The 22,806-nt window shown below is 38.0% G+C and overlaps 1 non-coding gene across 1 annotated transcript; it reads right to left on the bottom strand.

The window, feature by feature from the left end:
* Nucleotides 1-13,829: 13,829 nt before the first annotated feature.
* LOC148581635 (small nucleolar RNA R71) lies at nt 13,830-13,935 on the bottom strand. The gene has a single exon (XR_015899199.1). It is a non-coding gene; the product is annotated as a small nucleolar RNA R71 (small nucleolar RNA).
* Nucleotides 13,936-22,806: the final 8,871 nt, after the last annotated feature.

Below are 22,806 nucleotides of genomic sequence, written 5' to 3'. Positions count from 1 at the left end.
ATTAAATGATTTTGATGGTTTAGGTGAACTCTAGTAGCGGGTAACCTCTGAGTTTCATCAAGAATACTAATGGGTACGGTAAGAACCATTAAACCCTTGTAAATTATTGAAATCAGTAACACTATGTTTATTATAGCAAAATTGTATGTATTAGATTAAATTGTATGAACTGGAATCAAATTAGTGGATGTTGGATGCTTGATTTGAGCCTTGAAAGCTGGGAATTCAATTGGTGAGGAGTTATAGGCTTGGGGATTATGGAGGAGAGGATTTTAAGGTGTTCCGAGCTTGGAGAGGAATTGACCAAGGTATGGTTTTGGTTTCTCGTAGTTAATGTATAATGTTACGTGAAAACTTAGGCTAGTAGACTTTAAGATAGGAATGAACTGAAAGAATTGTTGATTGAATTGTGTATATGGTATATGAATTGTGAATGAAGATTGAATGAGTTTGTATGTGTTGGAGTATGATTTTGATAATTATAAAATGATGCTGATTGTTGATGTTGATGAGGATTTATGGAGATTATGATATTGGTAAGAATTGTGAATGGTGGATAGTGAATTGAATTGAGTAATTAGTGTAGATTAATTGAGAAATGATTGAGGGTCAATTGGTATTGGTTTGGTTGTAGTTGAATTGACTTTTGATTGAGGATTTTGGAAAATTTGAGGTTTGGTGTTTTTGGGTAAAAACTGATTTTTGACCAACTTCGATGATGCGTGAGTATCTTATATCCTTTTTCTAGTTGTGCTTATATTATTTTTAGATAGATTTTATCAAGTTTTAGTATATTTTAGTGCAAAGTTCACCTTTGGATGCTACTTTGAGTTTTTCTTGTGTTTTTATGGTTTTAGGTGAAATTCGGAGCAATTTGGAGAAGTCTCGAGCAAGAAAGGAAAACGCTGGCATTCAACGCTAGCAGGGGGCATGAAGTCAGAAGTGCGCTCTCCTCTCTGGGCGTTCAACGCCCAGACTGGCGCTGAACGCCAGCAAGCAACTCGTTTCACATGCTATTGGGCCTCCAAAGTGGATTTAGCACCTCTTAGGCTTATCTTATCTTATCTTTGTTTTTTTATTTTAAAATAATATTTTTTAGGTTTAGCATTTAATATTAGGTTAGTATTTAAAGGAAAAGATCACCTAGGTTTATTATCAGATCTTCTTCCTTCTACATTTTTCAGAACCCTATTTTTTCTGTAAATCATGAGCAAATAAACCTCCTGGTTAAGGTTAGGAGATCTATTTGTTTCTATGAATTAATATTATTACTTTTCTATTTTAATATATGTTTGATTTAATTCTAAGGTGCGTCTCGTACTTAATTTAAGAAAACTGGGTGGAATGGAAGCATGACCCTTTTTTCTACATGAGTTCTGGTGATACTCTCACCAAGGTCGCCTGAACTACAGCTTGATAACACACCTCCTAGACGGCTAATCCACAACTCGTTTGGGACATGCGAACATCTGTTTAGCCGGGATCTGGAGTGATTAGGGCCTTTTTAGTATAAACTAGTTTTCTGAACTTCACCTTCTAATTCGAATTAAATGATCACGGACCTGGCATTTGATGAGGATCAGGGGAGATTAAATTGCTAAGGAATTAGGGTTTAATCACTTACAGTTTGCCATAGAATGAATCATTCATTGTTAAAATAGTTAGTAAGAAGTTTTAATCCAGAAAGATAAACATCTCCGAGACCTTAAATGTTTCCTTATAGTAATTTTACACCAACCTTTTATTGCCTTTCCTATTTAATTGTTTTATGCGCTTTCAATAACAAATCTCTTTACTGTTCGCCTGACTAAGTCCAACAAGATAGCTATTGCTTACTTAGTTTGACAATCTTCGTGGAATCGACCCTCACTCACCTGAGGTATTACTTGGACGACCCGGTGCACTTGCCGGTGAAGTTGTGCAAGTTCTAATTTTGCGCACCAAATTTTTGGTGCCGTTGCCAGGGATTGTTTGTGATTGACAACTACCGGTTGTCTTGTTCCTTAGATTAGGTATTTTTATTTGTCTTGTTTATTCACTTTTTCCTTTAACCTTCAATTTTTAAATTTTACTTATTCTCCCTAAGTTTTGAATTTTATTTTATTTATTTTCTCTTTATTTTTTATTTTAAGTTTGGTGTCTGTTGGCACTCTCCCCTTTTTAATCCTTTCGAAAACTTCAAACCCAGTTCTTAATTTTAAATACAATTTTTTTTAGGGTTTCAATAGTTGGTTTTAATTTACTTTATTTCCTGTCTTTTTGGGATATTTCACTAGGATCTCTCTAGATTGTGACATAGAGACTTCCACTTTCTTGTCTCTTATTCGTGTGTACAGGAGCAGAAAAAACCCACTATGGACCCGAATGGGAGTGCACAACCCAGAAGAATTTTGGGATTTTATACAGCACCCACTCCTGACTTCTATGGAAGGAGCATCAGTGTGCCTCCTATCAGAGCAGACAATTTTGAGCTCAACCTACAATTGATCACTCAAGTGCAGCAGAACTGCCAGTTTTACGGACTCCCGCAGGAGGAACCTAATGAATTCATTGTTGACTTCCTGCAGATCTGTGACACAGTAAAGACCAATGGAGTAGACCTTGACGTCTACAGGCTGCGGCTCTTTCCGTTTGGTGTGAAAGATCAAGCAAAGAGATGGTTAGATGTTCAACCCAGAGAAAGCTTGAACAGATGGAGTAAAGTAGTAACCAAGTTTCTGAATAAGTATTTTCCCCTAAGGAAGCTGACTAAGTTGAGACTGGATATTTAGACCTTTAAGCAAGGAGAGAGCGAGCCTCTTTATGACGCTTAGGAGAGATACAAGATGATGCTCAGAAGATGCCCTATTGAAATATTTTCAGATTGGGTCAAGCTAGATATCTTCTATTACAAACTCTATGACTAGGTGGTGTGTGAATTTGTGACTCACACAACTGAACCGGCAAGTGCACTGGGTCGTCCAAGTAATATCTCAGGTGAGTGAGGGTCAAATCCCACGAGGATTGCTGGATTGAGCAAGCTGTGGTTATCCTACAGATCTTAGTCAGGCGAATAGAAAGATAGTTGTTGTTGTAAATGCATAAACAAGCAATAACAATAAAACATAGAAATAATAGTAAGGAGTCAGTTAGGGCCTTGGAGATACTTGTTCTTCCGGATTAACACTTCTTACTCACTACTTTAACAATGAGTGATTCATTCAATGGCAAGGCTGTAAGTGATTAAGCCATGGGTCGTGGTCATTAATCTCCTCTAATCAAAACCAAATGCCCAAACAGGTCAGCTAATCTGGCAGAGGGTGAAGCTCACGCAATTCAATCTATGATGATCCTACTCAAAGCGCCACAGACAAGGTCGGATCTTTTGGATTGGAGAATGACACTCTTATGATTCTAGCCCTTAGAGCCACAGGGCCCTTAATTACCCTGACTAACGGGATTTCATGTCATATATCCCAATTATCCCAAATAACTTGTTAGAATCGGTGATGTACTCTCAAGCTGTAGCTCAATACTATCCGAGTCAGGACTCATAAAGAACTCATGTAGAATGGGGTCATACTTTTGTTACACCCCAGATTCATAAAGATGAAGAACGAAAATATATCATAGAATAGGATCAAACATATATTAGAGTAGAAAAGTAATTGTATTAATCCATAGGAATCAGCAGAGCTCCTAACCTTAACCTAGGAGGTTTAGCCGCTCATACTGTACAGAAAATAATCTATGATAAGTTCTGAGGGACTGAAGATCCTAAACATGGGTGATCTTCGCCTATATATACTAATCTAATAATTATAAATTACAAAAATGAAATAAAGTAAGCAGAAAGGTGCAAAAATCCACTTCTGGGCCCACTTGGTGGGTGTTTGGGCTGAGCTTGGCATCCAACTTGAAGGAGTGGATATTGAACGCCCACTAGGGGGTGAATATGCTGCTTCCTTGCTCCCCTTCTGGCGTTGAACGCCAGGTTTGGGCGTTCAACGCCGGCCTTGGTCCTCTTGGGGCGTTGAACGCCAGAAAGGGGGTAGTTTGGGCGTTCAATGCCCATTTTGGGCCATCATTTCCAAAGAAAGTGATAGTTTCTAAACCAACAAAGAATCCTTTGGTACAAAAACGTTGGTTGTCACAAGTAATAAAACCCAATAAAATTTATAACCGAAGTATTTAAACCCGGGGTTGTCTCTCAAGGAATTACAGGGAAGTATGATTTATTATTGGTTATGGAAAAAGGTATATTTTTGGATTTTCGAGATAAGGAACAGGAAAATAAATTGACAAGAAAGTAAATTAATTATCATGAAATCCATTGAAAGGTACAAGAACTAGAAATCTCATCCTAGTTATCCTTATCAAGTGTGATGAGAATTGTTTATTGCTCCCACTTAGTTAACCCTTACTAAATAAAGGAAAGTCAAGTGGACTAATTAATTTGATTCCTCAAGTCTTAGTCAACTCCTATGGAAAGACTAGCTTTAGAGGGATCCAAATTAATCAGCAAATTCCAATTTTCAATCAACAGCTGAGTTTGATAACTCAAGTGAGAAAGAAAAGGGAGAAAAATCTAAATTAAATTAAAAACATCAATATTATAAATAGAAGAAGGCAATCATAAATCTGAAATACCTCAAATTATATTAAATAGAGAATCAAATTAAATATAGGAATTCATAAACCAAGTAGCAACATAAAGTAATCAATAAGGGAAATAGATAAACTAGAATGCTAGAATAAATAAAAGTAGAAAAGAAACTAAATTAAAGGAACATTGAACCTGGAATTGAGAAAATGAAGAAATCCTAATTCTAAAACCTAAGAGAGTGGAGAGAGCCTCTTTCTCTCTCTCTCTCTAAAACTACATCTAAAACCTAAAATTGTGAATTATGAATGTTGTGTCCCATGAATGAATGGATTCTCCCACTTTATAGCCTCTAATCTGTGTTTTTTGGGTCAAAAATTGGGTCAGAAACATCCCAAAAATTGCCCCTAGTGATTTTTGATACGTCCAGCACGCGGCAAAGTCACGCATACGTGTGGATTGAATTTTTGCCAGATCACGTGTACGCGTGATCCACGCGTGCGCGTTGCCTATCTTCGAGGTAGATATGGCAAATTATATATCATTGCGAAGCCCCAGATGTTAGATTTCCAACACAACTAGAACCGCCTCATTTGGACCTCTGAAGCTCAAGTTATGGTTGATTTAGTACCAAGAGGTCAGGCTGGACAGCTTTAGCAGTTCCTTCAGTTTCTTGTATTCCTTCCACTTTTGCATGCTTTCTTTCCATCCTCTAAGCCATTCCTGCCATATAAACCTTGAAAACACTTAACACACATATCAAGGTATCAAATGGTAATAAGAGGGATTAAACATAGAAAATTTAAGGTCAAAGAAGCATGTTTTCAATCATAGCACAAAATCAGGAAGGAAAACATAAAACATGCGAATTGTATGAATAAATGTGAGAATAATAGATAAAATTCACTAGATTAAGCACAGGATAAACCCTAAAAATGGGGTTTATCAACCTCCCCACACTTAAACATTAGCATGTCCTCATGCTAAGCTCAAGAGAAGCTATAAGAGAGTGAAGAGGAATGGTAGAATGTATGAAATGCAACCTATCTATATGAATGCAACTACATGCTAAGATGTTTCTAACTACTTGGTTAAAAGTAAATAAGCTCTTCCAAGAATAGACATGAACTGGATTTCACTAATTTAAATCATAAATAAAGTACAAGTAAACTTGTAAGAAGAAAGCTCATGAAAGTCGGGAATAAGGAATCGAGCATCGAACCCTCACTGGAAGTGTATACACTCTAATCGCTCAGGTGTTTAAGGTTCGATTCTCTCAATTCTCTACTAATCTTGCTTTCTAAGGCTTTCTCTTCTTCTATCAATCAACAAAGAATTTAATGCACAGATACACATATCAAGAGGTCTTTTAAGAGTTGTAATGGGGTTAGGGTCAAGGTAGGATTGTATTTGGTCAAGTGGACTAAAATCTGAATCCTTAATTAACTTAAACTTTTCCCACCAAACTTAAGACAATCCATGTAATCATAATACAAAATCTAACTATCCATTAACCATGTTTTCCACATATTCATGCATCCGAATTTGAGTACAACTCATATGCATTACTTTCACCATTTACTTTGGGGCATTTTGTCCCCTTTTTATTGTTTGCTCTTTTTCTTTTCTTTTTCTCCTTTATTATTATTTTTTTTCTTTTTTTATTTTATTTTTCTCAATGCATATAATTAAATTATTGAATGCATTAACATGTCCTAAATATTTCTTTCATATTTTCATAAAGAAGTTTAACATACTTAATTTCCATATGGGTATGTAAACTTAGTGAAATAAAGGCCTCAATCATATAAGTGCATGCATACATCAAACCATGGAAATATAGAATTAAGCAAGACAAAGATCACAATTTTAGAGAGAACAGCACACACCAAAAATAAAATATTGGTTGATAAAGTGCAACCAATCAAGTAGGCTCAAAATCTTACTGATTTTGTGTGTTCGAGCTCTAAAACCATGTTCCAAATTAAAATTTTTTCAAACAAGTTTTTCAAAAAATTTTAATCAAATTAGTAAAATACTCTAAAAAGTTTCTTGAAAAAGTAAATATTATTTCAACCAAGCAGTGGTAGAATATGCACAAAATCAAACAAATATGCAATCAAACATGCAAATGCAACAATGAACAAACAAAGAAAATAAAACTTTGGTGTTGAGAAGAAGGTAACTAACCCACGGAAGTCGGTATTGACCTCCCACACTTAAAGATTGCACTGTCCTCGGTGCATGCTAAGATGTACAAGTGGACGGGTTGCTACAACTGACGCCTTTCTCTAAAGTTTGTGCAGATGGACTTGTCTGTCACTCCATGTAAAAGTTTTTTGTTTCCCTTCCTCAGTGGCCATCCTGAAAGAAGAGGAAAAAAAGAAGAAAAGTAACCCAAAAACAAAGATAGAAAACAGATAAAGTATGGGTGGGTTAATACCAAATAATGAGGGCCTCAATTACATGGTAGCTACAACATGCAAGTGAAAAAATAATCTAAGCACATGGCATATCAATAGTGCAAAAATTGTAACAATAGGGAAGAGATAGTAGGTAATGAAAGACAATATAAATTTATGTCAATGCAAAAGGAACACAGGTATCATAAAAATTGGCTTTTGACAAATAAATAAGATCGCCCAACAATGTAAAACAAGTCACTAAGCACCAAAATAATACCAGAAAAGACACAACAGTTGAATAAGAATATGTGACACCAATGTAAAAAGAATAACTTTAGAAAAGAAAATAAAAATATGCACAAAATTAAAATGCAATGAATGAAAGTATGCAAATAAATTAAGTAAAATAGAATGAAAGTGAAGAAGGATGAGAATTTAAAAAGATGAAGAAGAAGAAGAAAGTAAGAAAGAGGGAAGAAAGAAGTAGAAAGGAGAGAAGACTTTTGCTAGTAAAGAATTTTATAAAAATAATCACGTTGTAGGTATAGTTTCTAAACCAACAAAGAATCCTTTGGTACAAAAACTTTGGTTGTCACAAGTAACAAAACCCAATAAAATTTATAACCGAAGTATTTAAACCTCGGGTCGTCTCTCAAGAAATTGCAAGAAAGTATGATTTATTATTGGTTATGGAAAAAGGTATATTTTTGGGTTTTTGAGATAAGGAACAGGAAAATAAATTGACAAGAAAGTAAATTAATTATCATGAAAACCATTGTAAGGTATAAGAACTAGAAATCCCATCCTAGTTATCCTTATCAAGTGTGATGAGAATTGTTTATTGCTCCCACTTAGTTAACCCTTACTAAATAAAGAAAAGTCAAGTGGACTAATTAATTTAATTCCTAAGAGAGAGGAGAGAGCATCCCTCTCTCTAAAACTACATCTAAAACTTAAAATTGTGAATTATGAATGTTGTGTCCCATGAATGAATGGATTTTCCCACTTTATAGCCTCTAATCTGTATTTTCTGAGCCAAAAATTGGGTTAGAAACATCCCAAAAATCGCCCCTAGCGATTTCTGATACGTCCAGCACGCGGCAAAGTCACGCGTATGCGTCCATGCGTACGCGTGGATTGAATTTTTGCCAGGTCACGCGTACGCGTGATCCACGCGTGCGCATCGCCTATCTTAGGGGAAGATATAGCAAATTATATACCGTTGCGAAGCCCCGGATGTTATCTTTCCAACGCAATTGAAACCGCCTCATTTGAATCCTTGTAGCTCAAGTTATGGTCGATTTAGTACCAAGAGGTCAGGCTGGACAGCTTTAGCAGTTCCTTCAGTTTCTTGTATTCCTTCCACTTTTGCATGCTTCCTTTCCATCCTCTAAGCCATTCCTACCCTATAAACCTTGAAAACACTTAACACACATATCAAGGCATCGAATGGTAATAAGAGGGGATTAAACATAGCAATTTTAAGGCCAAAGAAGGATATTTTCAATCATAGCACAAAATCAGGAAGGAAAACGTAAAACATGCGAATTGTATGAATAAGTGTGAGAATAATGGATAAAATCTACTAGATGAAGCACAGGATAAACCCTAAAAATGGGGTTTATCAGAAAGGTATAAACTATTATATATTGCGGGAAAGCTCTGAAAGTTAGCTTTCCAACGCCGTTGAGAACGCATCAATGGGTCTTCTGTAGTTCCAGAAATGCTCATTTGAATGCAAGGAGGTCAGGATTTGACAGCATTTGTTGTCCTTTCTTCGCCTCTGAATCAGGCTTTGCCAAAACTTGCTAAATTCACCCAAAAATAACCTAAAATCATAGGAAAAACATAAAAGCTCAAAGTAGTATCCAAAAAGTAAGTTTTACACTAAAACCTACTAAAACATAATAAAATTTAACAAAATATACTAAAAACACAAGGAAAATAGCATTAAAAAGCGTATAAAATATCAGCTCATCAGAACACCAAACTTAAACTGTTGCTTGTCCTCAAGCAATCAAAAACAAGTAGGACTAAAAAGATGAGAGAGATAAAATAGGTCTTAGAGTTTTCAATGAAGCTCAGTTCCAAATATTGAATGGGGCTAATAGCTCTTTACTTCTGAACAATTTTGGCATCTCACTTTCTTTTAAAGCTCAGAAGTATTGGCTTCTTTTGGAACTAAGATCCAGATGATATTATTGATTCTTTTAGTTTAGCTCTTCTTGATTCTTGAACACAGCTTCTTTTGGTGCTTTGCACCTTCTTGAGCCTAGCCGTGACTCTAAGCGTTTTGTTTTTCCGTATTATCACCGGATACATAAACGCCACAGGCACTTAACTGGGGAAACCCTTTGGATTCGAATTTAGCTTTGCTTTTCCCAGTCAGTGATACCCAAAGTTCTTAAGGGCACTCTTTTGCTTTGGATCACGACTTTAACTGCACAGTCTCAAGCTTTTCACTTGATACCTTCACACCACAAGCATTTAGTTAGGGATAGCACTCATTTGAGATTTTTAGGCTAATTTTTAACCCTCCTAACCATTGATGTTCAATGCCTTGGATCCTTACTCTTTTGATTTTTCTTTTATGAGCATTCTTTTCTTTTTATTCTTCTTTTTCTTTTTATTTTTCTTTTTCTATTCTGCTGCTTTTTCTTGCTTCAAGAATCAATAATTTTGATTTTTCAGAGAGTTAATAATACTTCTCTAAACACACTGTTCTTCAAGAGCCAATGCACTCAACTTCAATATCAATCATGCACTATTAATTCATACATTTCAGAAAGAAAATGCAAGGCCGCCACATCAAATTAATTGGAATAACTCATGGTATACTTAAAACTTATGCATCTCACTATTTCTTTTTTAAACAAATTTTTTTTAAGCATGGTGAGAATACAAAGGATATCTTATAACCAAAATAAAATAAGAGAGAAAAAATGAAGATAGAAAAGGACAAAAGACTAAATGTGATCATGAACCTAGAAAAGAAAGCAGACAATAAATGAAAGTACAATTAAAACATAAATAGAACGGATAGAGGGATAATGGGACCCAACAACCTCAATGATGATAGCTGTTGCTTCTCCTGGAGAATCCAATGGAGTGTTTGATCTCCTCTATGTCTCGCCCTTGTCTCAGTTGTTCCTCAGTAAATCTTCTCTAATCTTCTCTCATCTCGTGGAGGGTAGTGGCGTGCTCTTCATGCTCTACTCTCAGCTGCTCTACGCTTGAGCTCAGCTCTCCTATTGAGGTATTCAGTTGATCTCAATAGTCATAATTAGGAAAATACATTTCTTGAGGCATCTCTAGGATCTTAGGTGGAGGCGGCAGCGCATGTGATGAGCGGATATTTTATACGCTTTTTGGCATCATTTTCATATAGTTTTTAGCATGTTTTATTTAGTTTTTATTAAGTTTTTATAGGTTTTAGTGTAAAATTCACATTTTTGGATTCTGCTTTGAGTTTGTGTGTTTTTGTACAATTTCAGGTATTTTCTGGCTGAAATTAAGGAGCTAGAGCAAAAGTCTGATTCAAAGACAGAGAAAGCACTGCAGATGCTGTCCGGATCCAACCTTCTTGCACTCGGAAGAGCTTTTCTGGAGCTACAGAAGTCCAAATGGAGCGTTCTCAATGGCTATGGAAAGCTGACTTCCAAATATTTTTAGCAATATATAATGGTTTATACTTTGCTTCATATTAGAAGGCCCAAAACTAGCGTCGCCAGCCTCCTGCCCCCTTTCAGGCGTCCAGCGCCCAAGGAGAAGAGACCAGCGTCTAAACACCCAAAGAGGATCCCCTAGCCAGCGTTCAATGCCCTAGAGGCCTCATAGCACATGGATCTTATCAAAGTTCAGCCCAAACACTCACCAAGTGGGCTCTAGAAGTGGATTTTAGCACTAAAAAGACTGTTTTACCCTTACTAGTCATTAGTTTAGTATTTAAAGGATTATATTTATGTTATTCAGACATCATTAGCAACTTTTACACCATGTTTTTGTTTATCATTGTAATTTCTTATCGGTATGAGTTTCTAAACCTCCGAGGTTGAGGGAAGGAGCCCTGCTGAGTTCTATGAATTAATAAAAGTATTACTGTTCTTCTTCAATCCGTGTTTGATTCAATTCTAAGATGTATGTTCGTTCTTCAACATGGTGAATGGGATGGCCTGTGACAACCAGCTTCGTTCATCATACTAAGACTACGTTCCTGACAACCACCCGTGTCTACTTGGGTTCGTGTGAATACGTGACTGGAAAGGATGAACCACCAGCTTGATTATACATCTCTCAGATGGCTAATCCACGACCTTGTTGGAGACTTCTCGAGACACCAGTACAGCCGAGGTATGGGGAGATTAGGGTCTCTGTGGTAGAGGCTAGAATTCAAAAAGGCGCAACATTCTCTGATCCGAATGATCCGGCCTTGTCTGTGGCATTTTGAGTAGGATCATTAAGGAGAATGGACTGCAGGAGCTTCACCCTCTATCAAACTGGATGCACACTAACCCTGGTGTTCAGATCTGGAGGAGCATTGGCGACCTCTCAAGAAAGGCGTTGATCACATACAGCATGCCATTGAAGGAATCATTCACAAGCAAAGAAGATAGTAAGACCAGAGTTAATCTAGAAGGACAAAGTAACTCCAAGCCTCATCCATCTAAGTTTTAAGATTATCATTGTAAACATATCAACCTAATTCCATCTTCCAAATTAAAACCAACAACTTCTTGATTTCGCCTGACTAAGACCTGCAAGATAACCATAGCTTGCTTCAAACCACAATCCTCGTGGGATCGATCCTGACTCGCTCAGCTATTACTTGGATGACCCAGTGAACTTGCTGGTACAGTTGTATGAAGTATGGGGATTCGTGCACTAAGTTTTTGGCGCCGTTGCCGGGGTTTGTTCGAGTTTGGACAACTGACGGATTATCTTGTTCCCTAGATCAGGTATTATCTTTAATTTTGTTAGCTTTTCTTCTATTTTCCTCTTCCTATTTTCAAAAAAAAAAAGTAAAAAAAAAATATTATTTTCTTTATTTAATCTTTATTCTTGGTTTGAGTCTTTTGTTTTTGTTCTTGTTGAGTTTTTCGAAAATTTTGAGTCTTTCTTTCTAAACATTTTCAAAAATAGTTTCTTTTGTTTAAATCTTGTGTCAATCTTTAAGTTTGGTGTCTTCTTGTATTTTTCTTTTATAATTTTTGAAAATTTTGTGTTTGGTTTTCAAAATTTTAAATTTGGTGTCTTTGCATGTTCTTGTGTTCTTTGAATTTTTTTTGAGTTTTGTTCTTGGTGTTCTTCTTAATCTTCAAAATGTTCTTACTTTTTCTTTTTGTTTTGATCTTAAAAAATTTAAATTTGGTGTCTTTTTGGTATTTTTGCTTGCAATTTTCGAAAATTGAGTCCCTTTAGATCTAAAAATTTTAAGTTTGGTGTCTTTTTGTTGTTTTTCTCTTTGCTCATTAAATTCAAAAATAAAAAATATCTTTTCTATCTTATTTTAAATTAATTTTAAAAAATTTTAAATAAAAATTCAGATTTTAATTTTAAATTTTTATCTTATCTTATCTTAGTTTTCAAATTTCAAAAATCAAATCTTTTCAAAATCATATCTTTTTCAAAATATTATCTTATCTTTTTTCAAAATTCAAAAAATCTTATCTTATCTTTTCCAAATTTAAACTTTAAGAATTCAAATTTCAAATTTCAAAATTAAATCTTTTTCAAAATCAAATTTCAAATCTCATCTCTTTGAAATCTTTTTCAAATTCTTATCTTATCTTTTCTAATCTCAAATTTTAAAATCAAATCTTTTTCAATTCTTTTTAATTTCTTATCTTATCTTTTTTTATCTTTTCTAATTTTAAATTTTAATTTCAAATCTTTTCTAATATTATATCTTACCTTATTTTCAAATCTTTCTTAATTAATTACTTATTTCTCTCTCTTCTTTTTCAAAACTTCCTAACTAACTCTTCTCTCTCTCAATTTTCGAAAATTCCCTTCTATTTCCTTCTCCTATTTTTTCGAAAATTCATTAACTAATTTTCAATTCTTTTTAATTTATTAACTTTAATTTTTGAAATTAATAAACAAATAAAATAAAAACAAAAATATTTTAATTCTTATTTATCTCTTCTATTTCTACTTCTTCTCCTATTTACTTCTATTTATTCGAACTCTTCTCCTCTCTCATCTTCCATCTTCACTTTTCAATCTTCTTCTTTTTTCTTCACATCTCATTGGGAGCCTTCTATACTCAAATTAGACATAGAAGCTTCCTTTCTTTCTTTTCTTCTTTTCTTGTTTATGACCAGGAACAGGGATAAATAACCTCTCTTTAATCTTGATCCTGAACCTGAAAGGACTTTAAGGAGGTGTTTACAACAAGCTAAAGCACAACACTTCGGAAGAAACCCTTCAAAAAATTTTGAACAAGAAATAGGAGACATGGCCGAACCTGAAGGAGATGCAAGAAAGGTTCTTGGTGACTTCACCATGCCTACCTCTGACTTTTATGGTAGAAGCATCTCTGTACCTGCCATTGGAGCTAACAATTTTGAGCTTAAACCTCAGTTAGTCTCTCTTCTACAACAGAATTGCAAGTTCCATGGACTTCCAATGGAAGATCCACATCAGTTCTTTGCTGAATTCTTGCAGATACTGTTAAAACCAATAGAGTGAATCCTCAAGTCTACAAGCTTATGCTCTTTTCCTTTGCTGTAAGAGACAAAGCTAAGATATGGTTGGATTCTCAACCAAAAGAGAGCTTAGACTCTTGGAAAAAACTGGTTAATACTTTTCTGGCTAAATTCTTTCCCCCTCAAAGGATGAGCAAAATTAGAGTAGAAGTTCAAACTTCAGACAAACAGAAAGTGAATCCCTCTATGAAGCTTGGAAAAGATACAAGCAATTAATTAGGAGATGTCCTCCTGACATACTCTCAGAATGGTCTATCATAGGCGTGTTCTATGATGATCTGTCTGAGATGTCCAAAATCTCATTGAACAGCTCTGCACGTGGATCACTCCACTTGAAGAAAATGCCTACAGAAGCAAGAGAACTCATTGAGATGGTTGCAAACAACCAATTCATGTACACTTCTAAAAGAAATCCTGTAAACCATGGGATCTCTCAGAAGAAAGGAGTTCTTGAAGTTGATACTCTGAATGCCATATTGGCTCAGAACAAGATCTTGACCCAACAGGTCAATATGATCTCTCAGTATTTGACTGGAATACAAACTGCAGCTGGCAGTACCTAAGAAGTATCTCCTGATGTAGATGCTTATGATCCTGATCAACCCACCATAGAGGAGATAAAATACATAGGAGAACCCTATGGAAACACCTACAACCCTTCATGGAGGAATAATCCTAACTTTTTCTGGAAGGATCAACAGAAGCCTCAGTAAGGCTTCAATAATAATCAAGGTGGAAGGAACCAGAATAGGTTCAAAAACAAACCACCATTCCCATCTTCTCAAGGGAATATGGAGATCCCTAAGCAGAGCCTCTCTGACTTAGTCACTCTGGTCTCCAGCCTTTCTAAGACCACTCATAGTTTCATGAATGAAACAAGGTCCTCCATTAGAAACTTGGAGGTACAAGTTGTTCAACTGAGCAAGAGGATCCCTAAGACTCCACCTGACACTCTTCCTAGTAACATTGAGGTGAACCCAAGAGAAGAGTGCAAGGTTATCACCTTTGAGGCTAGGGCCAAATCTGGAGAGACTATGATGGCATCGAATGCCAGTGAAGAGCATATCACTGGGCATTCAACACCCAACCTGGCAGCAAAATTGGCACTGAACGCCAGTGAGGAAGCCCTCACTGGGCGTTCGACGCCCATCCTAGCAGCAGAGCTGGCATTGAACGCCAGCTAGGAAGCACTGGCTGGGCGTTCAACGCCCAAACAGGCAGGAACTCTGGCGCTGAACCCTAGTGAGGAACCCCTCACTGAGCATTCAACGCCCAACCAGACAAGGAAGCTAGCGTTGAACAGCAGCCAGGATACCCCTGCTGGGCGTTCAACGCCCAAAATGATAAGGGAACGGGCGTTTAATGCCAGTAAGGGTGCACAGCATGGGCGTTTAACGCCCATAGAGCTATCAGAGATGGAGTTGAATGCCAGTAAAGGCATACCCTCTGAGTGCTCAATACCCACTCAAGAAAGCCCTACCTAAGAACCAAAGGAAGCCAATGCTCACATAAAGACCATAGAGGTTCCTTTGCATGCACTTCAGGAAGCCAATGCTCACATAAAGACCATAGAGGTTCCTTTGCATGCACTTCTGCAATGCATGAGTTCTGATGAATACTCATCCTCTGATGAGGATGAAGACACTAGGGAAGAGCAAGTTGCTCGGTACCTAAGAGCTCTCATGAAGCTGAATGCCAAGTTATTTGGTACAAAGCCTTTGGAGGAAGAACCTCCACTGCTTTCCAAAGAACTCAATGCTTTGGTTCAGCAAAAGCTACCACAGAAGCTTCCAGATACTGGACGCTTCCTGATTCCTTGCACCATAGGCACCATGACCTTTGAGAAGGCTCTGTCTGACCTAGGGTCAAGCATAAACCTCATGTCACTCTCTGTAATGGAGAAGTTGGGCATCTTTGAGGTGCAGGCTGCAAACATCTTTCACTAGAGATGGCAGACAAGTCAATGAAGAAGCCATATGACTTAGTAAAGGATGTATTGGTAAAAGTTGAAAACCACTACATCCCTGCAAACTTCATAGTCTTGGACATAGGAGAGGATGAAGATGATTCTATCATCCTTGGAAGACCTTTCCTAGCTACTACAAATGCCATGATTAATGTGGCAAAGGGAGAAATGGTTTTCCATCTAGGAGAGGACTACATCTTGTTCAAGATGTCCAATCCCAATTCTCCCTCTGATAAAAAAGAGACAGTGGTGCAACACCTAATGTTCTAACCCTCTCTTTCTGTGCAAAGCTTTGCAGAGCCCCTAAACATCAATTATAAGTTTGGTGTTGGGCAGCCATCAACAAGCTCTGAGAACAAAAGTACTAGGAAGAAAGTATCTAAAGGCTGGAGGACAAGAAAGTCCCCACTGAAGGCCTCTCACCTGGCATGAGAGTTGTCTTCACTGAGAAACCAGTCATACCACATACAGTTAGTCATATCCTGTCTCTAAAGCATGTGGAGCTCATTCATGAGAAGACAGGAAGAAAGTTCACTGTAAGAGGTGAAAATCTAAGCCCATACTCACCTCCGTAAGGAGCTAACCGTCAAGCTAGTGATGTTAAAGAAGTGCTTGTTGGGAGGCAACCCAACCTTAATTAATTAATTCTATTTTTTTTATTTTTTAAGTTATTTTTAGGTTCATGATCATATGCAGCAGTCAGAACAAAGACAGAAATGTTCAGCAGAGAAAAAAGAACACTCTGGATGGAGTCTCACTGGCATTGAACTCCAGCCAGGGAGCACTGGCTGGGCATCCAACACCCCAAATGGGCAGCATTACTAGCGTTGAACGCCAGTGCAAAGGGAAGGGAATCTGAATTCTCTAGCCTCTCAGGACCAGTGGGTCCCACAACATCTTCACCTACCCCACTTACTTTCACACTTCCCCATACACACTTTCCTATAAACCCTAGCCCAATCACATCCATATCACTTCCCCAAAACCATCACAACTCCCACCAACTCCCACCCAATTCAAAACCGAATTTCCCACCCAAAACCCCACCCATGGCCGAACCTAACCCTACCCCACTCCTATAAATACCCCTCTTCATAACCCTCTCATACACTCATAAGCCCCACGGCCGAGCCCTCTCTCTCCCTCTATCTCCTTCTATTTTCTTTTTCTTCTACTCCATTCTTCTCTTTTCTTTATTTTTGCTCGAGAATAAGCAAAGTTTTAAGTTTGGTGTTGGAAAAGCCTAGCTTTTTTCTTTTTATTCCCATTCATGGCACCCAAGGTTGGAGAATCCTCTAGAAAGAGGAAAAGAAAAGTAGTAGCCGTCACCTCTGAATCTTGGGAGATAGAGAGATTCATCACCAAAGCCCACCAAGACCACTTCTATGAAGTAGTGGCAGAGAAGAAAGTGATCCCTGAGATCTCTTTCAAGCTCAAGAAGAATGAGTATTCGAAAATTTGAAGAGAGATTCAGAGAAGAGGTTGGGAAGTCCTAACCAATCCCATTCAATATGTTAGGATTTTAATGGTGCAAGAGTTCTATGCTAATGCATGAGTTACTAAAAACCATGACACTAGTGTAAACACAAATCCAAAGAATTAGAGCACCATGGTCCGAGGGAGAATCTTAGATTTCAGCCCAGAAAGTGTTAGGTTGGCATTCAACTTGTCTCTGATGCAAGGAGATCCTCATCCTTACACTAGGAGAGTCAACTGTTCTCAGACATCTGTGTGGAAAGAGAAAAGTGGAAAAGGGATTCCCAAGGCAAGCCCATTCAACTAAGAAGGCTTGACCTCAAGCCCATAGCTAGATGATGGTTGGAATTCATCTAATGTTCCATCATCCCTACTAGCAATCGATCAGAAGTGACTGTTGACAGAGCCATCATGATCCATTGCATCATGATTGGAAGCGAGGTGGAAGTACATGAGGTAATTCTTCAAGAACTGTACAAGATAGTTGAGAAGCCTTCTACCAATGCAAGGTTGGCATTCCCACACCTCATCTGTCATCTATGCAATTCATCTAGAATTGTCATAGAAAGAGATATCTCCATTAGGGAGGACAAGCCCATCACTAAGAAGAAGATGGAGCAAACAAGAGAGCATGCACAAGAGCCTGTGCAACTGCCTCAGCATGAGATCCCTGAGATGCCTCAAGGGATTATTTTCCTCCTCAAAGCTATTGGGATCAATGGCAGACTTCTCTTGGAGAACTAAGCACTAATATGGAGCAATTGAGGGTGGAGCATCAAGAGCATTTCACCACCCTCAATGAAATAAGAAAAGATCAAAGAGCCATAAGGGAAGATCAAATGGCTATGAGGGAAGAACAACAAAGGCAAAGGAGTGACATTGAAGAGATCAAACACCACATTGGATCCTCAAGGAGGAGCACTAGACGCCACTATTAAAGGTGGATTCGTTCTCTTTTATCCCCTTTCCTCTTATTATTTTTCTGTTTTCTATTATGTTGTGTTGTCTGTTTTCTTGTTCTTGTTGCATGATCATTTGTATTGATGTCTTAAAGTTGTAAAATGTTCCATATATCTCTCACCTTGCTTAAAAAGAAAATTTTATTTGAAAAGAATTGAGAGATATATGAATTTCAAGTTTAAAATAAGAAAAGTTCAATTATCTTGATATGGTGGCATTGCTCTTGATTTCTGAATGTATGAATAAACAGTGCATATTTGAAGTTGGAATTTTAGAATGTTGGCTCTTGAAAGAATGATGAAAAAGGAAAAATATTATTGATAATCTGAAAAATCCAAAAATTTATTCTTGAAGCAAGAAAAAGCATGTTGTAAAAGAAAAAAAATTAATATATGCATGCGCAAAATAAATAAATAAATTAAAAAAAATCCATTACTGTCCAAAAATGCAGGAAACGGAGGGCAGATTGAAAAATCCAATAACCCTTTAAACCAAAAGGCAAGGGTAAAAGGATCCAAGGCTTTGAGCATTAATAGATAGGAGGGCCTAAAGGAATAAAATCCTGGCCTAAGCGGCACAACCAAGCTGTCCCTAACCATGTGCTTGTGGCATGAAGGTGTCAAGTGAAAAGCTTGAGACTAAGCGGTTAAAGTCGTGATCCAAAGCAAAAGAGTGTGCTTAAGAACTCTGGACACCTTTTTCTGGGGCTTCTAGCAAAGCTGAATTACAATCCTAAAGGGTTCACCCAGTTAAAGTGTCTGTGGCATTTATGTATCCGGTGGTAATACTGGAAAACAAAGTGCTTAGAGTCACGACCAAGACTCTAAAAGCTGTGTTCAATAATAAAAAAGAATTGAACTAGGAGAGTTAATAATATCATCTGGATTCTAAGTTCCTAAAAAGACCAACACTTCCGAGTTTCAATGGATAGTGAGATGCCAAAACTATTCAGAAGCAAAAAGCTACTAAGTTCCGCTCATCTAAAATTGAGCTTCATTGAAAACTCTGAGATTTATTGTATCTTAATCTTCTTTTTATCCTACTGTGTTTTTAGTTGCTTGGGGACAAGCAACATTTTAAGTTTGGTGTTGTGATAAGCGGATATTTTATACGCTTTTTGGCATCATTTTCATATAGTTTTTAGCATGTTTTGTTTAGTTTTTATAGGTTTTAGTGTAAAATTTAAATTTTTGGATTCTACTTTGAGTTTGTGTGTTTTTGTACAATTTCAGATATTTTCTGGCTGAAATTGAGGAGCTAGAGCAAAAGTCTGATTCAGAGACAGAGAAAGCACTGCAGATGCTGTTTGGATTTGACCGTCTTGCACTCGGAAGAGCTTTTATAGAGCTACAGAAGTCCAAATGGAGCATTCTCAATGGCTTTGGAAAGCTGACTTCCAGAGCTTTCCAGAAATGTATAATAATCCATAGTTTGCTTTAGATTATAAGGCCTAAAATTGGCATTTAACGCCAGCCTCCTGCCTCCTATCAGGCGTCCAGCGCCCAAGGAAAAGAGACCAGTGTCCAAATGTGGAAAGAGGACCCCCTAGCCAATGTTCAATACCCTAGAGGGCTCATAGTACGTGGATCTCATCAAATCTCAGTCCAAACACTCACCAAGTGGGCCGCAGAAGTGGATTTTAGCACTAAAAAGACTGTTTCACCCTTACTAGTCATTAGTTTAGTATTTAAGGGATTAGATTTATGTTATCATTGTATTTTCTTATCAGTATGAGTTTCTAAACCTCCTAGGTTGAAGGAAGGAGCCATGTTGAGTTCTATGTATTAATAAAAGAATTACTGTTCTTTTTCAATTCGTGTTTGATTCAATTCTAAGATGTATATTCATTCTTCAACATGGTGAATGGGATGGCTTGTGACAACCGGCTCCGTTCATCATACTAGGTCCGCGTGCCTGACAACCACCCGTGTCTACTTAGGTTCGTGTGAATACGTGATTGAAAAGTATGAACTACCAGCTTGATTATACATCTCTCAGACGGCTAATCCACGACCTCGTTGGGGACTTCTCGAGACACCAATTCAGGCGAGGTATGGGGAGACTAGGGTCTTTATGGCAGAGGCTAGAATTCAAATGTGCAACATTCTCTGATCCGGATGATTCGACCTTGTCTATGGCATTTTGAGTAGGATCATGAAGGAGAATAGACTGCAAGAGCTTCACCCTCAATCAGACTGGATACGCACTAACCCTGGTGTTCAGATCTAGAAGAGCATTTGTGACCTTTCAAGAAAGGCATTGATTATATACAGCCTGCCATTGAAGGAATCATTCAAAAGCAAAGAAGACAGTAAGACCAGAATTAATCCAGAAGGACAAAGCAACTCCAAGCCTCATCCATCTAAGTTTTAAGATTATCATTGTAAACATATCAAACTAATTCCATCTTCCAAATTAAAACCAACAACTTCTTGACTTTGCCTGACTAAGACCTGCCATAGCTTGCTTCAAACCACTATCATCGTGGGATCGACCCTGACTCACTTAGCTATTACTTGGACGACCTAGTGCACTTGCTAGTACAGTTGTACGAAGTGTGGGGATTCGTGCACCAGCAGGCTCTTACTGTGGCTCATGTGCAGGCTCTCTCACATACTTTATCTTTCTCTTTGTGATGGGCTTGTCCATCTCTATGAGGGTATCTCCAGCTATGTCAATTCCAGCTGAATTGCATAGACGATATATGAAATGCGGGAATGCTAGCCTTGCTTGGGTGGAGGCCTTTTCAGCCACTTTATATAAATTCTTGAGGTATCACCTCATGTACTTCCACCTCATTCCAAAGCATAATACAATGAATCATTATTGCTCGGTCAATAGTAACCTCAGATCGGTTACTTGTGGGGATGATGGAGCGTTGGATAAACTCCAACCATCCTCTAGCTATAGGTTTGAGGTCAAGCCTACCCAATTGGTAGGGCTTGCCTTGTGCATCCCTTTTCCACTGTGCTCCTTCTACACAAATATCCGTAAGGACTTGATCCTGTCTTTAGTCAGAGTTGACCCTTCTTGTGTAAGAGTGTGGATCTCCTAGCATTTATGGCAATTGTAGCGCCACTCTCACACCTTCCGTACTGAAATCCAAGAGTTGCTCTCAGACCATGGTGCACCAGTTTTTAGGGCTTGGGTTCACACTTGTATATATTTTTGGTGACCCAAGCATTGGCGAAAAACTCTTGCACCATTAGTGTTCCGACCTTTGAAACAGGATTGGTCAGAATTTTCCAATCCCTTCTCTGGATTTCTTGTTGGATCTCCAGATACTCCCCTTTCTTGAGCTTGAAGGGGACCTCGAGAATCATCTTTTTGTGCCTTACCACATCATAGAAGTGATCATGTTGCACATTGGTGAGGAATCTCCATGATTCCCAAGGTTCGGAAGTAGAAGTGGGGGATTTTCCCTTCCTTTTTCTTGAGGATTCACCGGCCTTTGGTGCCATACTTAGGAATGGTAGAAGTCAAAAAGAAAAGCTTTTGCAACACCAAACTTAAGAATTTTGCTCGTCCTCAAGCAAATATGAACAAAGAAAAAGAAAAGAGTATAAGAGATAAGGAAATGATAGAGAGAGAGGGGAAAGAAGGCATCGGCCAAGTGGGGGAGTGTGGAAGAAGAAGGGTGTGGAAAGTGTATAGGGTTAGAAGGAGAAAGTGTATAGGAGGTGTGCGTATGAAGGGTTGTGTGAGGGGGTATATATATGGTGGGGATGGGGTAGGGTTCGATTATGTGGGAGGGAAGAATGGGTGGAAAGGTTTGAATTTGAAGTGGGTGAGGTCGGTGGGGAATTAAAGTGATGGGAATTATGATGGGTTTGGGGAAGAGTCTGTATGGGGAAGAGAAAAAGTAGGGTGTGGGTTCCAAGGTTTAGAAAAAGGTAGAAGAGAGGAGAAAAGTGGGGTACATGGAGATTCTGTGGGACCCACTAGCTTAAGAAGCTTGAAACTTCGAGCTCCCTGCCCCTACCTGGCGTTCAACGCCAGGAATAGGCGTTGAATGCCCACCAGGGGCCACAAAGTTGGCTTTGGGTTCTCCTTCCACGGCGTTGAATGCCCAGCTTTGTTCCTTGACTGGCATTCAACGCCAGTGTATGCTCCCCATGGGGCATTGAACGCTCAAGATGGTCCTTCTCTGGGGTTCAATGCCAGTGCCTTACTTCTCTAAGGGCGTTGAACACCCGGAGCACTCCTTCTCTGGCGTTCAATGCCAGCCTTCTTCTCCTATTTGAGCATTGAACGCCTATCTTCCTCCTTGTCTGGCGTTCAACGCCAGCAAGAGGTTGCCCCCAGGGTATTCTATTTTCAGTTCTGCATGTCTCTATCTCTGTCCTGAGTACTACACATAATCACAAATGTCAAAAAACAAAGGAAAAACTATAATATAAAACTTAAAATAAATTAAAATAAATTAAAATAAAATGAAAACACTATGCTAATGGTTGGATTGCCTCCCAACAAGCGTTTCTTTACCGTCATTAGCTTGATGGACAGCTTCTTTACGGAGGTAGATAGGGGCTCAGAATTCCACCCCTCACAGTGAACTTTCTTCTTGTACTCTCATGAATGAGCTCCACATGCTCTAGAGAAAGGATTTGATTCACAGTATGTGGAATAACTGGATTCTTAGTGAAGACAACTCTCATGCCAGGTGAGAAACCTTCAGTGGGGATCTTCTTGTCCCTCCAGCCTTTAGGT

The sequence above is a fragment of the Arachis ipaensis genome, chromosome B10 (assembly GCF_059453495.1).
Source record: "Arachis ipaensis isolate K30076 ecotype BB chromosome B10, ASM5945349v1, whole genome shotgun sequence".
Taxonomy (NCBI): Eukaryota; Viridiplantae; Streptophyta; class Magnoliopsida; order Fabales; family Fabaceae; genus Arachis; species Arachis ipaensis.
This window is presented reverse-complemented; position numbering and strand designations above follow the sequence as displayed.